At 38.2% G+C, this 19,900-nt stretch overlaps 1 protein-coding gene across 3 annotated transcripts in view; it reads right to left on the bottom strand.

Moving 5' to 3' along the window:
• The window catches only part of NID2 (nidogen 2), a 78,511-nt gene that overhangs the window by 22,548 nt on the left and 36,063 nt on the right, over nucleotides 1–19,900 (bottom strand). The window lies entirely within an intron of this gene.

Here is a 19,900-nt window from a genome sequence, read left to right as displayed (position 1 = left end):
ATAGCATTCCATTAAACACTCATGTCTACAATGTGAGGAAGGTATCGTCATCATCTTCATTTTACCACAGCACAGAGAGGTCAAGTAACCTGCCCAAGGTCACACAGCCAGAAGAGGTGGATGCATCAAAAAGCTGGGCAGTCTGGCTGCAGAGCCCACCCATGCTTTCCATCATTTTGCTACAACTACCACCAAACGACCCTCATGAAGTCATCTAATCGAAGCCAAGAGCACAGAGATGGTGGCACTGGACACAGCCCCAGTTGCCCAGACTGGATGAATCCATTAACTTGGGGCATTTCCATTTACTTCTCCGATTCCTCAGGTATAAAATTAGGATAAAAATAATGCTTATATCTGCTAGAACTGCTGAAGAAAATAAAACCCAACTCAATGTATGTGAAAGGAAACTCCACCACAGGCCAGCCCACACAGTCCCCAGTGACTGCGTTCCTTCTTCCTCATCAGCCAGGCAGAGTTCATTCTTGCTTGAAGTTTTAGCTTCGTCTCAGTCCTGAGAATTAATTCTGACCTTAGATTCAAAAGATTGCATGAGCCCCACCCAAACCTCCCGGGCTCTACCTCAAGCCGTCTCTGCTCCTAATGGGGCTCCATCTAAGTCATGATAACTAGACTTCTGTCCCCGGGTTTCTGTCTCGACAGCCAGCTTGGCACACAAGCCTACCTTGCCCTCCACAGCTATCTCACTGCCCTAGAAACCAGCAGCTTGGCATCCCTAGACTTTGGCAGTACCACCTCCTCCTGGACTCCCTTTGCTTTCACTCTAGCTCACACACACCTCCCCACCCCCTGACCTCACGTGGGTGGGCCTCACCCACATAATTCCCAGTCTAGAGCCACGTGCTTGCTGCTGTCGCCTGCCTCACAGATGGACTTCCCTCCAGTCCTTAGGGTGCCTAGCCACTTCCCCAGTGCTAGCCCACTGCCCACGTTACAACTCTGCCACTTTCCTCTATGAGTCTGCTGTGAATGGAGATGCCTTGGCTGAGTCCCTTAAGGGATGCCTTCACTTTCTGGTAAACTCCCATCATCGCTTTATAAGAAACACCACATGTGGTCCCGTGGTGGAATAGTCTCCTATCATTGATTCCCACATTATGGCCTAAAAATAAGGAGGGCCATGGGTTTACCCTCAGTTCCCCTTCAGTGACGTTGGCTGGAGTAACGGAATCTTTGCAAGAAAACAGGACCAACAGTGGCTCTAGCATTTTTAAACCTGAGGAACCGAAGTACGCCAGCAGAGGCCTCACTCCCCAAATCACGCAGACATCCTTGGACGTCCCTCATCCCTCCCCTCTGGTTCTGTTGCCAGAGGGGCCCGGCAGCAAGCACTGGGGTTGTAGTTGCAGGGTTGACTTGATCGTATTGCCCAAGGTCCTGAGTCAGTCCCCTGTGTGTTGCAGTTGAGAACGACAGGGTTGCATCCTCACTGAAGGCCCCATGTGAGACAAGAACCTGACTGCCCCCCAATATTCTCTCTCTTCCATTTTAGGAGAAGGTTTTGTACCAATTCCTGACGTACCCAGTCAAAGGAAGAAGTGAGCTTTGAAATGTTTTCGTTGACATACACTAGTGGCTTAGCCCTCATGTTCAGTACCTTCCAGTATCAAAACTTCACCGTGGCACACTCCAGCAGAGATTAGTGAATATACGTAATGTCAGGAGTTTACCACCCGGTGAGGCATTAAAAGAAAAAACATGCAGCACAAAAGTTGATTGGCAAACTTGGACAGGACACACTAGCGTACCTGAAATTGAAGAGAAAGTGTGCATAATTACATCATGCTGACTTAAAACAGACTTCACTGACAGCACGGCCACATCATTTGCTGAGCCCAGTGCAAAATGAAAACGTGGGACTCCTTGTTCAAAAATTATTAAGTTTCAAGATGGTGACAGCACAGCTTTAAACCAAGTGTCAACCCTTTCTGAGCCTGAGGCCCTGTGCTCGGAATATGGTTTCCAAAAACACTATATTAAAAACCCATTTCTAAACATGTTTGGTTATCCATTCTCTATGGCTAGTTAGCTTTTCTCCTATTATAGCAAGTAAAGAAGAGCTGTAGCCTTCTTAAGACATTTGCTATTTCACCCTTACCCTCTTGAACAGTTTGACTGCCTGACAGAGGATCTGGAACTAATTTACTCATCTAATCAAGAGGGGAAGAGTGGTTTTCCTTAAAGGAACAGTCCGTTCAGCTGCAACGCATGGCCCTCCGCCCAAAGGCTCCTCAACTGGAGAGCTGAGTGGGAGAGCAAAGGCAGGAAGCGTTCCCGGATCCTGCCCTGAGAAGCCACCAATACCAGCTGAGCTGCACGGGAAGCTCAAACTCTCGGGGAGGGCAGGGGCCTGACTGGGGGGCTGTGGAGGTTCTGGAGACTGCTTCCAGAACCCGGGACACTGAACCCGGAGCTCCCGCGTCAGGCGGGGCAGCTGCGTTGTCTCGCGCACATGCCAGCGAGATAACTGCTCCCTCCAGAAAAAGGCAAAGGCTCTTGAGACGATACTGCCATGCACTGCAAGGGGAAAGAAAAAAAAAAAGGTTGTGTTTTGTTTTCCTTTTAATAAATTTTCGTCTTTCTTCCCCATTTTTCTCCTATTCGGGGAGAATGAACAGTATTGCTGCTTTCTCTAGGGGTGGATGAGCAGGGTTGAAACCCAAAGGGTAAATCCCCACATTCCTTCTTTTCAAGTTTGCTCTATATTATGAGGCAGTCCCGGGGTCTGTGGAGTCCACGTGGAGCCGCAGTGCCGTGAGGGGGAAACAGCGGGCTCTGGAGCTGGCGTTGGGTTTGAGTCCCAGCTCAACACTTCTAGCTGTGACCAGGCAGATTACTTCATGTCTGTACCGCAGGCTCTGTAAAATGAGTAATAATTCCCTTACTGGGTAGGGCTGTGGTGGGGCTTAAACGAGTTAATTCACGCAAGGTACTTGGAACAGTGCTTGGCATCAGGAAGACTGTCCTTTGCTACTACTAGCACTACTACTACTTATTATTATTTGACCTGGGTAGAAGGGAAAAATCATGCAATTCTAAAGGCAAATTAGCAACTTGGTACCTGCCAGTTTGCTGGCTTTCTGACTCTTTGCTACTTCTCCCTTCGGATATGTCTCTAGAAAAGATACACCCAGAGATCTGTCTTTTCCTTACATGATTCCAGAGTCTGAATGAGACCTTGAGGGCTGGGAGGCTCTCCTGATAAACTACTCTTCTTACAGATCAGACGCCTACACCCAGCGAAGGGCTGAACTGGACATTCAGAGGTGAAGGTCATTTTCCCCTGGTGTTTTTGTTGAAATCTCTCCTTGAGATCTTTTCCTTCCTTCTGAGGTACGTGTTCCTGTGAAGTCAGCTGACATTTTTATACTATTAATTCGCTACCGTATAATCCCTTCTTCACTCAATGGCTGCGCCCCCCAACCCAGTTTCTTAAAACCAAACCAACCAACCACACCAACAAGCTCAGGATTCCCGTTTCAAATCACCTCTACATCCTAGGGAGGAGCCCTGTCCTCTTACTTTAATCTCCTGTTATCATCCTGCTGAAGTGACCGCTGCACATCAAGCCCAAGGAGGCTTAAGGGGCCCTCAGCTCCAGTGGTGAAGCACAGACTCTCCAGTTACAGACTCACCTCTCTGAGGTATGCATTCTGGGCTCAGCAGTATCAATATGGAACTGAACAAGGGAAACATTCTTTCTCCTCATGTGCCTCTTCTAGGGGAAGACTGCCTACTGGTTTTCAGAATTAAAATGCTCCCTTGATCTGACAAGGTCATTTCACATCTGTAGAGTTTCCCTGACTTCCCAGGCTCCTCTGGCTTGCCTAGAACATTTTTAAAAAATTAACATACTTTAAAAAAAAAAATTAACGTACTTTACTTTTTAAAAACAGGTTTATTTAGGTTTACCAAAAAATTGAGTAGAAAGTACAGTTTCCGTAGCTACCTCCTACCAATTTGCACAGTTTCCTCTGTTATTAATATCGTGTATTAATTAGTGTGGTACATTTGTTATAACTGATAAACCAATATTGATATATGGCTATTAACTAAAATCCGTAGTTTACATTGGCATACACTCTTTGTGTGGTCCAGTTCTATAGGTTTTGACAAACGTATAATGATGCGTATCCACCATTATAGTATCGTACAGAATAGTTTCACTGCCCTGAAAATACCCTGTACTCCACCTATTCCCCTCTCTCCCTCCCCCCGAGCCCCTGGCAACCACTGATCTACTTACTGTCTCTACAGTTTTACCTTTTCTAGAAAGTCTAGAATCACACAGTACAAAGCCTTTTCAGACTGGCTTCTTTCACTTAATAATATGCACTTAAAGATCCTCATGTCCTGTAGTTCCTTGATAGATCTAGAGCATTTGTATCTAGATTGTTAATCAAGCTACACAGGTGAGGCTAATGATGATTGAAGTATAAGGACCACCGTTTTAGAGTTTTGGTTTTATCCCCACAACTGTTTTTTCAAATTGAGATGTAGTTCACATGCCATGTAATTCACCCATCTAAAGTACACATTCCATGCAAATGGAAATGAAAAAATGAAAAAACATCAAGTGCGCAATTAGTTTTTAGTATATTCAGAGTTGTGTAACCATCAACCGCAACTAATTTTAGAACATTTTACTTTTAATCCCCCCCCAAAAGAAACCTTGTACCTTTTAGGAATCATCTCCCTATCCCAGTAATATGCCACCAACCTAGGCAACCACTAATCTACTTTCTGCCTCCATAGATTTGCCTATCTGGATATTTCACGTAAATAGAATCATGTAATATGTTATCCTTCATGACTCATTACCTTCACTTAGCATAATGCTTTCAAAGCTCATCCATATTGTACCATGTAACAGTGCTTCATTCCTTTTTATGTTTTATGTTGATGGCTCCATGGCGTATCCTCTCCACCTAGGTTTTCAAGATGCAGCATCACCCATTATAGAAGAACTACTACACTTTCATGATCATACGTTAATAATCATATTTTTAATCGGCTCCTTGGTCCTCTATATTAGCAACTAAACTAACACATACAAGTACAATAGATGCGCAAGAAGTAGAAACTGTCTGGACAATCTTACCAGCCATTATCCTAATTCTAATTGTCCTGCCATCATTACAAATACTTTACATGCTGGACTAAATAACCCTTCCCTTACCGTAAAGACTACAGGACACCAATGATACTGAAGCTATGATATACAGACTATGAAGAATTAAATTTTGACTCCTATATAATTCCAACATCAGACCTAAAAACAGGAGAATTATGACTAGTAGAAGTAGACAACGGAGTAGTTTTACCTACAGACATAACAATCTGAATACTAACCTCCTCAGAAGACATTTTACACTCATGAGCTGTGCCTTTACTAGGCGTAAAAACAGAGGCAATTCCAGGATGCCTAAACCAAACAACTCTCATATCACCACGACCAGGTCTATATTACAGACAATGCTCAGAAATTTGTGGATCAAATCATAGCTTTATACCCATTGTCCTTGAACTAGTACCACTAAAATACTTTGAAAAGTGATCCTCATCAATATTATAAATTCCTTAGGAAGCTAAATAGCATTCACCTTTTTAAGTTAAAGACTGGAAGTTAAAACTCCCTTTCATGATATGCCACAATTTGACACATCAACATGATTTATTACTATTAATAATTCTAGTCCTATTTATTATATTCCAACTAAAAATTTCAAAATATACTTATTATTCAAATCTAGAGTTGATGTCTACCCCAGTACAAAAACAATCTACCCCTTGAGAAACAAAATGAACGAAAATCTATTTGCCTCTTTCATTGCCCCAACAATAACAGGACTTCCTATTGTTATCGTAATCGTTATATTCCCAACACCTAATCAACTAATTAACCATTGTATAATTTCTATTCAAAAATGATTAGCTCAACTCCCATTGAAACAAATAATAGCTTTTCACAATCACAAAGGACAGACCTGAGCACTAATACTTAACATCACTTATTTATTCGATCAACAAATCTATTAGGACTATTACCACATTCATTTATACCTACTACACAACTCTCAATAATATTAATAGCAATTTATAATATTAGGGATATAAAAATAATATTAGGAACAGCAGTTTCTCTATGGGCAGGAACTATAATTACAGGCTTTCATCACAAAACAAAAGCATGCTTAGCTCACTTTCTACCACAAGGAACACTGGTTCCTCTTATTCCTATGCTAGCAGTCATAAAAACTATCAGCTTATTCATTCAACCAACAGCTTTAGCCATACTATTAACAGCTAACATCACAGCAGGACCCCTATTGATTCATTTAATTGGGAGAGTGACTCTAGCATTGCTAATTAGCACCACCACAGCTCTCATTACATTTCCTATCCTTGTCTTACTATCCTCAAATTCACCATTGCAATACTTCTAGTTTATGCATTTACCTTACTAGCAAATCTTTACCTACAAGACAATACATAATGTCCCACCTAAATCCCAGTCCCTGACCCCTTACAGGAGCTCTCTCAGCCCTTCTAATAACAGCAGACCTAATTATATGATTTCACTTCAATTCAACATTATTATTAGCACTAGGCCTACTAACTAATACCTTATCAATATATCAGTGATGACAAGACATCATCTGAGAAAGCACTTTTCAAGGCCATCAATGAACCAAGTGTTCAAAAAGGACTTTGATATGGAATACTCCTATTTATTATTTCAGAAGTTCTCTTTTTGTTTTTTTACCAATTTCTTTTTGAGCCTTCTACCACTCAAGCCTTGCCCCTACACCTGAAACTAGGCAGATGCTGACCACCAACAGGCATCCGTCCTCTAAATCCATTAGAAGTACTACTTCTTAATACCTCCGTATTATTAGCCTCTGGGGTATCCACTATCTGACCTCACCACAGCCTCATAGAAGGAAACTGAAAACACATGCTCCAAGGTCTTTTTTTTTTTTTTAAATCACAGTCGCCCTAGGCATTTATTTTACATTTCTACAGGCCTCAGAATATTACGAAACATCCTTTACAATTTCAGATTGGGTATACAGGTCAACTTTCTTCATAGCTACAGGATTCCACAGACTGCATGTAACTATTGGCTCTCATTGTCTGCTTCTTACATCAATTAAAATATCACTTCACATCTAACCACCACTTCGGCTTCAAAGCCACTGCCTGATATTGACATTCTGTAGATGGAGTATGACTATTCCTTTACATATCCATTTACTGATGAGGATCTTATTATTTTAGTATTAAATAGTACAATTGACTTACAATCAATTGGCTTCAGTAGAATCCGAAAAAGAATAACTCTAATATTGACATTAATTACAAACATAGCACTAGCCTCACTACTTGTATTTATCACATTCTGACTTCCCCAATTAAATATTTACACAGAAGAAACAAGTCCTTGTGAGTGCGGATTTGACCTTATAGGATCAGCACGTCTACCTTTTTCCATAAAATTTTTCCTGGTAGCCATTATATTCCTCCTTTATGATTTAGAAATTGTTCTTTTACCCCCTCTACCCTGAGCATCTCAGACAAATAATCTAAAAACAATACTCATTATAGCTTTATTCCTAATTTTATTACTAGCAATAAGCCTAGCCTAATGAATGAACCCAAAAAGGACTAGAATGAACTGAATATGGTAATTAAACTAAATGATTAACTCATTAGATTATGATTAAGTTCATAATTACCAAGTGCTTTTAGTGTATATAATTATAACATTTATAGTATCTCTTACAGAATTATTAATATATTGATCTCACCTAATATCTTCACTATCATGCCTTGAAGGCATAATATTATCACTATTCATTATAGCAACGCTAATAATCCTAAATACACATTTTGCCCTAGCCAGCATAATACCAATTGTTCTGCTCGTATTCTCAGCTTGAGAAGCCGCACTCGGACTATCCCTACTAGTAATCGTATCAAACACATACGGCACTGATTATGTACAAACTCTTAATCTCCTCCAATGTTAAAAGTTATTATGCCTACAATTATACTAATACCACTAACATATTATCAAAGAACATAATCTGAATTAATACCAATTAAGTCCATAACTTAATAGTCTCATAGCCTTTTTCTTCTTAATCAATTTAATGACAATAGCCTCAACTTTTCACTAATTCTTTTTCTCCAGCTCCTTAGCACCATTATTAATTTTAACAACATGACTCTTTACCATAATTAATAGCCAGCCAATTTCACCTACTCAAAGAATCATTAACTTGAAAAAAATTATATATTACCATGCTAATTACATTACACATATTCCTAATTATAAAATTCACTGCCACAGAATTAATTTTATTTTATATTTTATTTGAAGCAATACTAGTTCCAACACTTATTATCATTACCCGATGGAGTAATCAAACAGAATGTCTTAATACAGGACTTTATATCTTTTTTTTTTTTTTTTTTTTTTGGGTACGCTGGCCTCTCACTGATGTGGCCTCTCCCGTTGCGGAGCACAGGTTCTGGACGCGCAGGCTCAGCGGCCATGGCTCACGGGCCCAGCCGCTCCGCGGCATGTGGGATCCTCCCAGACCGGGGCACGAACCCGTGTCCCCTGCATCGGCAGGCGGACTCTCAACCACTGCGCCACCAGGGAAGCTCCTAGACTTTATTTCTTATTTTATACACTAGTAGGATCACTTCTACTCTTAGTAGCACTAATACATATTCAAAATGTCACAGGCTCACTAAATTTTCTAATACTTCAATACCGAACATAATAAGCAATAGCCAACTCCTGATCCAACATTTTCATATGACTAGCATGTATGCTAGTCTTTACAGTAAAAATACTCAACGGCCTTCACCTTTGACTACCTGAAGCACATGTAGAAGCCCCCATTGCAGGACCCATAGTCCTTGCAGCCGTACTACTAAAACTCAGAGGCTATGGTATATTGCAAATTACAATACTAAACCCACTAATATACTTCATAACATACCCTTTTCTCATACTCTCCTTATGAGGAATAATCATAACTAGTTCAATTTGTTTATGCCAAACAGATCTAAAATCACCTATCACGTATTCTTCCGTCAGTCACATAGCACTTGTTATTGTAGTCCTTTTTATCCAAACACCTTGAAGTTATATCGGGGCCACTGCTCTAATAATTGCCCACTGCCTCACATCATCCATATGATTCTGCCTAGCAAATTCAAATTACAAACGAATTTACAGCGGAACAATAATTGTAGCCCGAGGTCTACAAACATTCCTCCCATTAATACCAACACAATGGCAATTAGCAAGCCTAACAAACCTAGCTCTACCCCCTAACTATCTAATTGGAGGACTCTTTGTAGTAGTAACATCCTTTTCATGATCAAATATCACCATTATCCTCATAGGAATTAACATAGTAATTACCACCTTATACTCACTATACATATTAATCGTAACACGAGGCAAATATACCCACCATCATTCACATGAGAAAATGCCCACATAACCCCTTCACATTTTACATCTCTTACTCCTATCATTAAACCCCAAAATCATTTTAGGACCCTTGTACGGTAAATATAGTTTCAAAAAAAACACTAGATTGTGAATCTAGTAACAGAAGACTAAATATTTTTATTTACTGAAAAAGTATGCAAGAATTGCTAATTCAGGCTTCCATATCTAACAATATGACTTTTTCAAACTTTTAAAGGATAGCTATCCATTGGTCTTAGAACCAAAAAATTGGTGCAACTCCAAATAAAAGTAATAAACTTACTTCCCTCTTTCACACTAGTTACACTATTTATACTAACGATACCAATTATAATAACAAGCACCAACATCTACAAAAGTAACACATATCCATCCTTTGTAAAAAACCACTATCTCATATGCTTTTATCACCAGCTTAATTCCAACAATATTCATTCATACAGGTCAAGAGATAATTATCTTAAACTGACATTGAATTACTATCCAAACCCTTAAATTATCACTTAGCTTCAAAACAGACTATTTCTCAATATTTGTGCCAGTAGCATTATTTGTCACATGATCTATTATAGAATTTTCAATGTGATACATGCACTCAGATCCTAACATTAATCAATTCTTTAAATACTCCTTTTTCTTATCACAATACTAACTCTTATCACTGTTAACAATGTTTTACAACTTTTCATTGGATGAGGAGTCGGAATTATATCTTTTTTACTTATCAGGTGATGATATGGACAAGCAGATGCAAATACAGCCACTCTCCAAGCAATTTTATATGATCGCATTGGAGACATTGGACTTATATCAACAGCATGATTCCTATTTAATTTACACTCATGAGACATACAACAAATCTTTATACTTAACCAAAATCACTCAAACCTACCTCTAATAGGACTTGTGTTGGCTGCAGCTGGAAAATCCACCCAGTTTGGCCTCCAGACATTCCCTCAGCAATAGAAGGCCCTCCTCCCATTTCAGCTCTATTCACTCAAGCACAAGAGTTACAGCAGGTATTTTCCTACTTATCTGCTTTTACCCTTTAACAGAGAATAATAAATTTACCCAAACAATAACATTATGTCTGGATAAACATAACTACATTATTTACAGCAATATGTGCTCTCACCCAAAATGACATCAAAAAAATTGTTGCCTTCTCTAACTTCAAGCCAATTAGGCCTTATAATACTAACGATCGGTATTAACCAACCTTGTCTAGCATTTCTCCATGTTTGCACACATGCCTTTTTCAAGGCCATCCTGTTTATATGCTCTGGCTCCATTATTCATAGCCTACACGATGAACAAGACATTCGAAAGATAGGAGGTTTATTTAAAGCAATACCTTTTACCACAGCGGCCCTCATTATTGGGAGTCTCTCACTGACAGGAATACCGTTCCTCACAGGTTTCTACTCTAAAGAACTAATTACTGACACTGCTAACACGCTGTACACCAACTCCTGAGCCCAGCAAATAACTCTCGTCACCACATCCCTTACAGCTGTCTATGGCACTCGCATTATTTTCTTCGCACCATTAGGACAACCTCGCTTTTCTACTTTAATTAATGAAAACAACCCACTGCTAATCAATTCTGTTAAATGTTTATTAGCTATTAAGTATCTTTGCTGGATTCATTACCTCCAGCAAAATTCCCCCAATGACAATCCCACAAATAACAATACCTGATTACTTGAAACTAACTGGCTTTGCTGTGACCATCCTAGGTTTTATTCTGGCATTTGAAATCAACCTCACTACACGAAACTTAAAATTTAAATATCCCTCAAATTTCTTCAAATTTTCCAACCTCTTAGGTATTTCCCATTATACACCTCTTCCCACCATACTTAAATTTATCAACAAGTCAAAAATCAGCGTCATGTCTCCTAGATTTAATCTGACTAGGAAGTATCTTTCCAAAAACTACTTCCCTTATTCAAATAAAATTTTCTATACTAGTGTCAGACCAAAAAGGCCTAATCAAACTATATTTTCTTTCATTTCCCATTACCCTTGCCCTAAGTACAATTCTATTAATTACCATGAGTAACCTCTATAATAACCACAACACCAATAAGTAATGATCAACCAGTAACAATTACCAATTAAGACCCATAGCTATACAACACTGCAATTCCTATAGGCTCTTCACAAAAAACCCAGAATCACCTGTATCATAAATTACCCAGTCCCCTAGTCCATTAAACTTAAATACAATCTCCACTTCCTCATCCTTTAAAACAAAGAATACTATTGAAAATTCTATCATCAACCCTGAAAGAAATATACCTAAGAACAGTCTTAATAGAGACTCAAACTTCAGGATACTTCTCAGTAGCCACAGCTGTCATATAACCAAATACTACTAATATTCCCCCTAAATAAATAAAAAATACTATTAAACCCCCAAGTGAACCACCAAAATTCAACACAATCCCACAACCAACACCACCACCTACAATCAATTCAAGTCCACCATAAATAGGTGAAGGTTTTGAAGACAAGTCCACAAAACTCATTACAAAAATAGTACTTAGGACTTCCCTGGTGGCGCAGTGGTTGAGTCTACCTGCCAATGCAGGGACACAGGTTTGGCCTGGTCTGGGAGGATCCCACATGCCTCGGAGCGGCTAAGCCCGTGAACCACAACTACTGAGCCTGCGCGTCTGGAGCTTGTGCTCCGCAACAAGAGAGGCCGCGATAGTGAGAGGCGCGCGCACCGCGATGAAGAGTGGCTCCCGCTCGCCACAACTAGAGAAAGCCCTCGCACAGAAACGAAGACCCAACACAGCCAAAAATAAAATAAATAAATAAAAATTTAAAAAGCTAAAAAAAAAAAAAACTAAAAAAAATAGTACTTAAAATAAATACAATGTATGTTATCATTATTCTTACATGGAATCTAACCATGGCCAATGAAATGAAAAATCATCATTTTAATTCAACTATAAGAACACTAATGATCAACATCCGAAAATCACACCCATTAATAAAAATTATTAACAACGCAATTATTGACCTCCCAGCTCCATCAAACATTTCATCATGTTGAAATTTTGGTTCCCTACTGGGCATTTGTTTAGTTCTACAAATCTTGACAGGTTTATTCCTAGCAATACATTATACATCAGACACAAAACTACTTTTTCGTAAGTAACGCATATCTGCCGAGATGTAAACTATGGATGAATTATCTGATATCTACATGCAGATGGAGCCTCCATATTTTTTATTTGCTTATTCATGTAGGACAAGGCTTATATTATGGATCCTATACCTTTTTAGAAACATGAAACATTGGAATCATTATTTACAGTCATAGCTACAGCATTCATAGGCTACGTCTTACCCCGAGGACAAATATCATTCTGATGGGCAACAGTTATTACTAATCTCCTTTCAGCAATTCCATATATTGGCACAAGCCCTGTCGAATGAATCTGAGGTGGATTTTCAGTAGATAAAGCAACTCTTACACGATTCTTCGCCTTCCATTTTATTCTCCCATTTATTATTGCAGCACTAGCAGCTGTCCAATTACTATTCCTTCACAAAACAGGATCTAATAACCCCATTGGAATCTCAACTGATATAGACAAAATCCCATTTCACCCCTACTGTACAATCAAAGATATCCTAGATGCCTTACTGCTAAATCTAATACTAATAATATTAGTGCTATTTTCACCCGATTTACTAGGAACCCAGACAACTACACCCCAGCAAACCTTCTCAACACACAACCTCATATCAAGCCAGAGTGATAATTTTCTATTTGCATATGCAATTCTACGATCAATTCCTAACATATTAGGAGGAGTAATGGCCTTAATCTTTTCAATCTTAATTCTAGCATTTATCCCAATGCTTCACACATCCAAACAACGAAGCATAACATTTTGACCTCTCAGTCAATGCGTTGAGTATAGTAGCAGACCTATTAACTAACATGAATTGGAGGACAACCCATAGAGCACCCTTTCATTATTATCGGACAACTAGCATCCATTCTATATTTCTTTTTAATTCTAGTACTAATGCCAGTAACTAGCATCATTGAAAATAATCTCCTAAAATGAAGAGTCTTTGTAGTGTCAATATATCTATTACCCTGGTCTTGTAAACCAGAAAAGGAGAATAACACATCTCCCTAAGACTCAAGGAAGAAGCTCCAGCTCCATCATCAGCACCCAAAGCTGAAATTCTATTTAAACTATTCCCTGAAGATTTGTTATGGGACATTTACAAGATTACTAAGTATAATCTTAGTATTAAAATAACCCTTTTTACCATAAATTACCATGCACTTCATGCATATGTGTATTACCACATTAATAAGTACATATACATCATACCATACATAATGCATATGTATAATCATACATTATTTACCCCATGCTTATAAGCATGTACATACATTACATAGTACATATTATTGATTGTACACAGTACATTAAAGTCAAACCAATTCTAGTCAACATACATATCATATCCACTAGATTGAGAGCTCAATCAGCAAGCTGTGTGAAACTATCAACCCCACTTAGCAGGTGTCCCTCTTCTTGCTCTGGGCCCATAACTTGTGAGGGTTTCTATTAATGAACTTTATCAGACGTCTGGTTCTTACTTCAGGACCATCTCACCTAAAATCACCCACTCTTTCCTCTTAAATAAGACATCTCGATGGACTAATGACTAATCAGCCCATGCTCACACATAACTGTGGTTTTATGCATTTGGTATTTTTAAATTTTTATAGGGATGCTGGGACTCAGCTATGGCCATCTGAGGTCTTAACGCAGTCAAATAAACTGTAGCTGGACTTTAATTGAATATTATTTACCAACATCATCAACCATAAGGTGTTATTCAGTCAATGGCTACAGGACATTAGGAAATTACACACACATACGTATACATACACATACACACTGAACAGGTAAATAACCTGTTTAACAAGCCCTCCTTACACCCCACTAAATCCCATATTCTACATGCCTATAATGCCCTGCCAAACCCCCCAAACAGGGTAAAAACATATAAATACATAGAATTTAGTTGATCTATCCAACAAACATAAACAATGCTCAAAATAGGAAATACCTAGAAAATAAACCCTAATCATACCAATGAATTACTTAGATATTTACCATTTATATAGACAGGCATCTCCCTAGATCTATGGACCATTTTAATCAAAATTTTAATATTAAATCTAGCATAAATCATACAAAACAACTGTATACATGTTACTTCACAATATAAACACAACTTGTTAATATAGCTTAAAACCTAAAGCAAGACACTGAAAGTGCCCAGATGAGTTTATCAACTCCATAAACACAGAGGTTTGGTCCCAGCCTTTCTATTAGTTTTTAATAAAATTACACATGCAAGCATCTGAGCCCCAGTGAGAATGCCCTCTAAATCATTAAAAGGACCTGGCATCAAGTACACTAATACTAGTAGCTCATAACAGCTTGCTTAACCACACATCCACGGGAAACAGCAGTGATTAAAATTAAGCCATAAACAAAAGTTCAACTAAGTTATATTAACTAGGGTTGGTAAATTTCGAGCCAGCCACCACGATCAAACGATTAACCCAAATTAATAGAAATTCAATGGCAAGCGTGTTAAAGAGTAACATAAAGTTAAATTTTAATTAAGCTGTAAAAAGCCATAGCTAAAATAAAAACAGACTACTAAAGCGACTTTAGTATTTCCTAATTACACGACAGCTAAGACCCAAACTGGGATTAGACACCCCACTATGCTTAGCCCTAAACCCAAATAATTATTATAACAAAATTATTCGCCAGAGTACTACCAGCAGCAGCTTAAAACTCAAAGGGCTTGGCAGTGCTTCACACCCTCTACAGGAGCCTGTTCTATAATCGATTAACCCCGGTAAACCTCACCAACCCTGGTTAATTCAGTCTATATGCCATCTTCAGCAAGCCCTAAAAAGGAATAAAAGTAAGCATAATTATACATAAAAACATTGGGTCAAGGTATAACCTATGGAGTGGGAAGAAAGGGGCTACATTTTCTATCTCAAGAATGTATTTTGGGCTTCCCTGGTGGCGCAGTGGTTGAGAGTCCGCCTACGGATGCAGGGGATACGGGTTCGTGTCCCGGTCCGGGAAGATCCCACATGCCGCGGAGCGGCTGGGCCCGTGAGCCATGGCCGCTGAGCCTGCGCGTCCGGAGCCTGTGCTCCGCAACGGGAGAGGCCGCAGCAGAGAGAGGCCCGCGTACCGCAAAAAAAGAAAAAAAACAACAAACAAAAAAAACCTCACTACACATAGGTTTTTATGAAACTAAAAACCAAAGGAAGATTTAGTAGCAAATTAAGAATAGAACGCTTAACTGAATAAGGCCAGGAAGTAAGCACACACTGCCCATCACCTTCCTCAAGTATTACAATAGCTTCCTACAATCTATTACTAAACACTAATTATATGAGAGGAGACAAGTCGTAACAATGTAAGCACACCGGAAAGTGTGCTTGGATTAATCAAAGCATAGCTTACATAAAAGCACCTAGTTTACCCCTAGGAGATTTCATAATTTATGAACACTTTGAACTAAATCTAGCCAACCCCCCACAAGTTTTACTAATATAAGCAAATTAAATAAAACATTTACTCAACATTTAAAGTATAGGGGATAGAAATTTAAAATATCCTCCGGCACTACAGAGAACCTACCTTAAGGGAATGATGAAACATTAAAAGTAACAAAAAGCAGTTAACCCCTTGTACATTTTGCATAATGATTTAACTAGTAAACATTTAACAAAGAGGACTTAAGTTAAACATCCTGAAGCCAGATGATCTACTTATGAACAGTTTATTAGAACTCATCTATGTAGCAAAATAAGTAGATTTATTATAAGTAGATTTATAAGTAGAGGTGACAAGCCTAAGGAGCCTGGTGATAGCTGGTTGTCCAGGAAAAGAATCTTAGCTCAACTTTAAAAATTACCAAAAAAAATTATAAATTTTAATGTATTTTTAAATGTTAATCTAAAAAGGTACAGCTTTTTAGAAATGGATACAACCTTATCTAGAGAGTAAAAACAACACCATAGTTGGCTTAAAAGCAGCCACCGATTAAGAAAGCGTTCAAGTTCAACAATAACTATCTTAATACCAATAATAAGCAAATCAACTCCTAGCTTTATACTGGACTAGTCTATTGACCAATAGAGGCAATAATGTTAATATGAGTAACAAGAAATATTTCTCCTTGCATAAGCTTACATCAGTAACTAATACTATACTGATAATTAACAGCAAATGAACACAATGCAACATTAAATTATTTATTTAAGCTGTTAATCCAACACAGGCATGCACTCAAGGAAAGATTTTAAAAAGTAAAAGGAAATCGGCAAACATAAACCCTGCCTGTTTACTAAAAACATCACCTCTTGCATAACTAGCAGTAGAGGCACTGCCGGCCCAGTGACAACTGTTAAACGGCCATGGTATCCTGGCCATGCAAAGCTAGCATAATCATTTGTTCTCTAAATAAGGACTCGTATGAATGGCCTCATGAGGGTTTTACTGTCTCTTACTTTCAATCAGTGAAATTGACCTTCCCGTGAAGCGGCGGGTATAATAAAATAAGACGAGAAGACCCTATGCAGCTTTAATTAACCCCCCCAAAAAACTAACTAAACCACTAAGGGATAACAAATTTTTATATGGGTTGACAATTTTGGTTGGAGTGAGCTCAGAAAACAAAAAAAGCTCTGAGTGATTGAAGTCTAGACTTACTAGTCAAAACATATTATCATTTCTTGATCCAAAAATTTATCAATGGAACAAGTTAGCCTAGGGGTAACAGCTCAATCCTCTTCTAGAGTTCATATCAACAATAGGGTTTACGATCTCGATGTTGGATCCGGACACCCCAATGGTGTAACCTCTATTAAAGGTTCATTTGTTCAATGATTAAAGTCCTACGTGATCTAAGTTCAGACCGGAGTAATACAGGTCGGTTCCTATCTATTATATATTTCTCTCAGTTCAAAAGGACAAGAGAAATAAGGCCCACTTTTAAAAAGCACCTGATAAACCAGTTAATGATATAATCTTAAAATTAATATATACAAAATATTACCTAAGAGAACAGGGTTTGTGAAGGTGGCAGAGCCCAGTAATTGTGTAAAACTTAAACCTTTGTAACTGGAGGTTCAAATCCTCTCCCTAACAAAATGTTTATAATTAACATCTTAATACTCGTTATCCCCATTCTCCTAGCCCTGGCATTCCTCACATTAATTCAACGAAAAATCCTAGGTTATATGTAACTTTGAAAAGGACCAAATGTCGTTGGACCATATGGCCTATTACAACCTATTGCTGACACAAATTATTCATTAAAGAACCATTATGACCAGCTACATCCTCCATTTCCATATTTATTATTGCACCAGTCCTAGCCCTAACCCTAGCCCTAATCATATGAATTCCTCTACCTATACCTTATCCCCTCATTACTATAAATCTAGGAGGCTTATTTATAATAGCTATGTCAAGCCTCACCATATATTCCATCTTATGATCCGGATGGGCCTCCAACTCAAAATATGTATTAATTGCAGCCCTATAAGCAGTAGCAAAACAATTTCATATGAAGTAATACTAGCAATTTTTCTTCTATCAGCCCTTTAAATAAATGGAACTTTTACTTTCTCAACCCTCATCACAACACAAGAACATTTATGAATAATCTTCCCATCATGACCCCTAGCTGTGATTTATCTCCTCTCTAGCAGAAACTAACCAAGCCCCCTTTGACCTAACAACAGAAGGAGAATCTGAACTCATATCGGGTTTCAATGTAGAATATGCAGCAGGCCCATTCATTATATTTTTCTTGGAATATGCCATTATAATAAATATTTTCACAACAATCCTCTTTCTAGGAGCATTCCACAACCCCCGCATACTAGAACTATATACAACCAACTTTATTATAAAAACACTATTATTAAAAGTTCCTTCCCTATGATTTTGAGCATCATACCCTCAATTCCAATATGATCAGTTAATACATCTACTGTGAACAAACTTCCTACCGCTAACACTAGCCCTATTCATATGGCACATCTCACTACCTATTATAACATCAAGCATCCCTCCACAAACATAATATGTCTGATAAAAGAATTACTTTGATAGAGTAAATAATAGAGGTTTAAGCCTTCTTATTTCTAGAATCACAGGAATTGAACCTATCCTTAAGAATTCAAAATTCTTCATGCTACCATATTACACTATACTCTATACTAAGGTCAGCTAAATGAGCTATTGGCCCCATAACCCGAATATGTTGGTTTATATCCTTCCAGTACTAATAAACTCCATCATCTTTATCATCATCCTAACAACAATTCTCTCAGGGACCATAACTGTAATAACCAGCTCTCACTGACTACTTATCTGAATCGGATTCGAAAGAAATATTAGCCATTATCCCCATCATAATAAAAAAGTTCAACCCACGAGCTACAGAAGCGCCCACTAAATATTTTCTAACACAAGCTACCACATCAATATTACATATACTAGCTTTTATCCTTAACCTATTATATTCCAGCCAATGAACCATACAAAAATCTTTAATCCAACAGTATCAGTAGTAATAACAATAGCCCTAACCATAAAACTAGGACTATCTCCATTCCACTTCTGAGTGCCTGAAGTTACATAAGGTATTTCATTAATAGCACACCTAATCTTATTAACATGACAAAAAACTTGCACCTTTATTAGTATTATACCAAATTTCACCATCCATTAACCTAAATTTAATACTATCCTTATCCATACTATTATAATCGGAGAATTATGACATTCTAAAAATCTATTCATCAATTGATGGGCATTTGGGTTGTTTCCACCTTTTGGCTATTTGAAGTTTTCATAAGCTTTTCTTTCTCTTGGTATATAACTAGGAGTAGAGTTACTCAGTCAAATAGTAACTTCGTGTTTAAGTTTTTTGAGGAACTGTTTTCCACAGTTACACCATTTGACACGCATACCAGCAACATGTGAGGGTTTCAGTTTCTCCACATGCCCACCAACATGTGCTATTATCCATTTTTTGACTATAGCCATCCACATGCATATAAAGTAGTATCTCATTATGGTTTTGATTTTTGCATTTTCCTGATGATTAATGATGTTGAGCATTTTTTCATGGGCTCATTGGATGTCTTCTTTAGAGAAATACCTATCCAAATTTTTTGCCTATCTTTTAATTATATTACTTGTCTCATTGAGTTGTAAAAGTTCTTCATATATTCTAGATACAAGTCTCTTATTAAAT

Source organism: Kogia breviceps, chromosome 3 (assembly GCF_026419965.1).
Source record: "Kogia breviceps isolate mKogBre1 chromosome 3, mKogBre1 haplotype 1, whole genome shotgun sequence".
NCBI classification, from domain to species: Eukaryota; Metazoa; Chordata; class Mammalia; order Artiodactyla; family Physeteridae; genus Kogia; species Kogia breviceps.
This window is presented reverse-complemented; position numbering and strand designations above follow the sequence as displayed.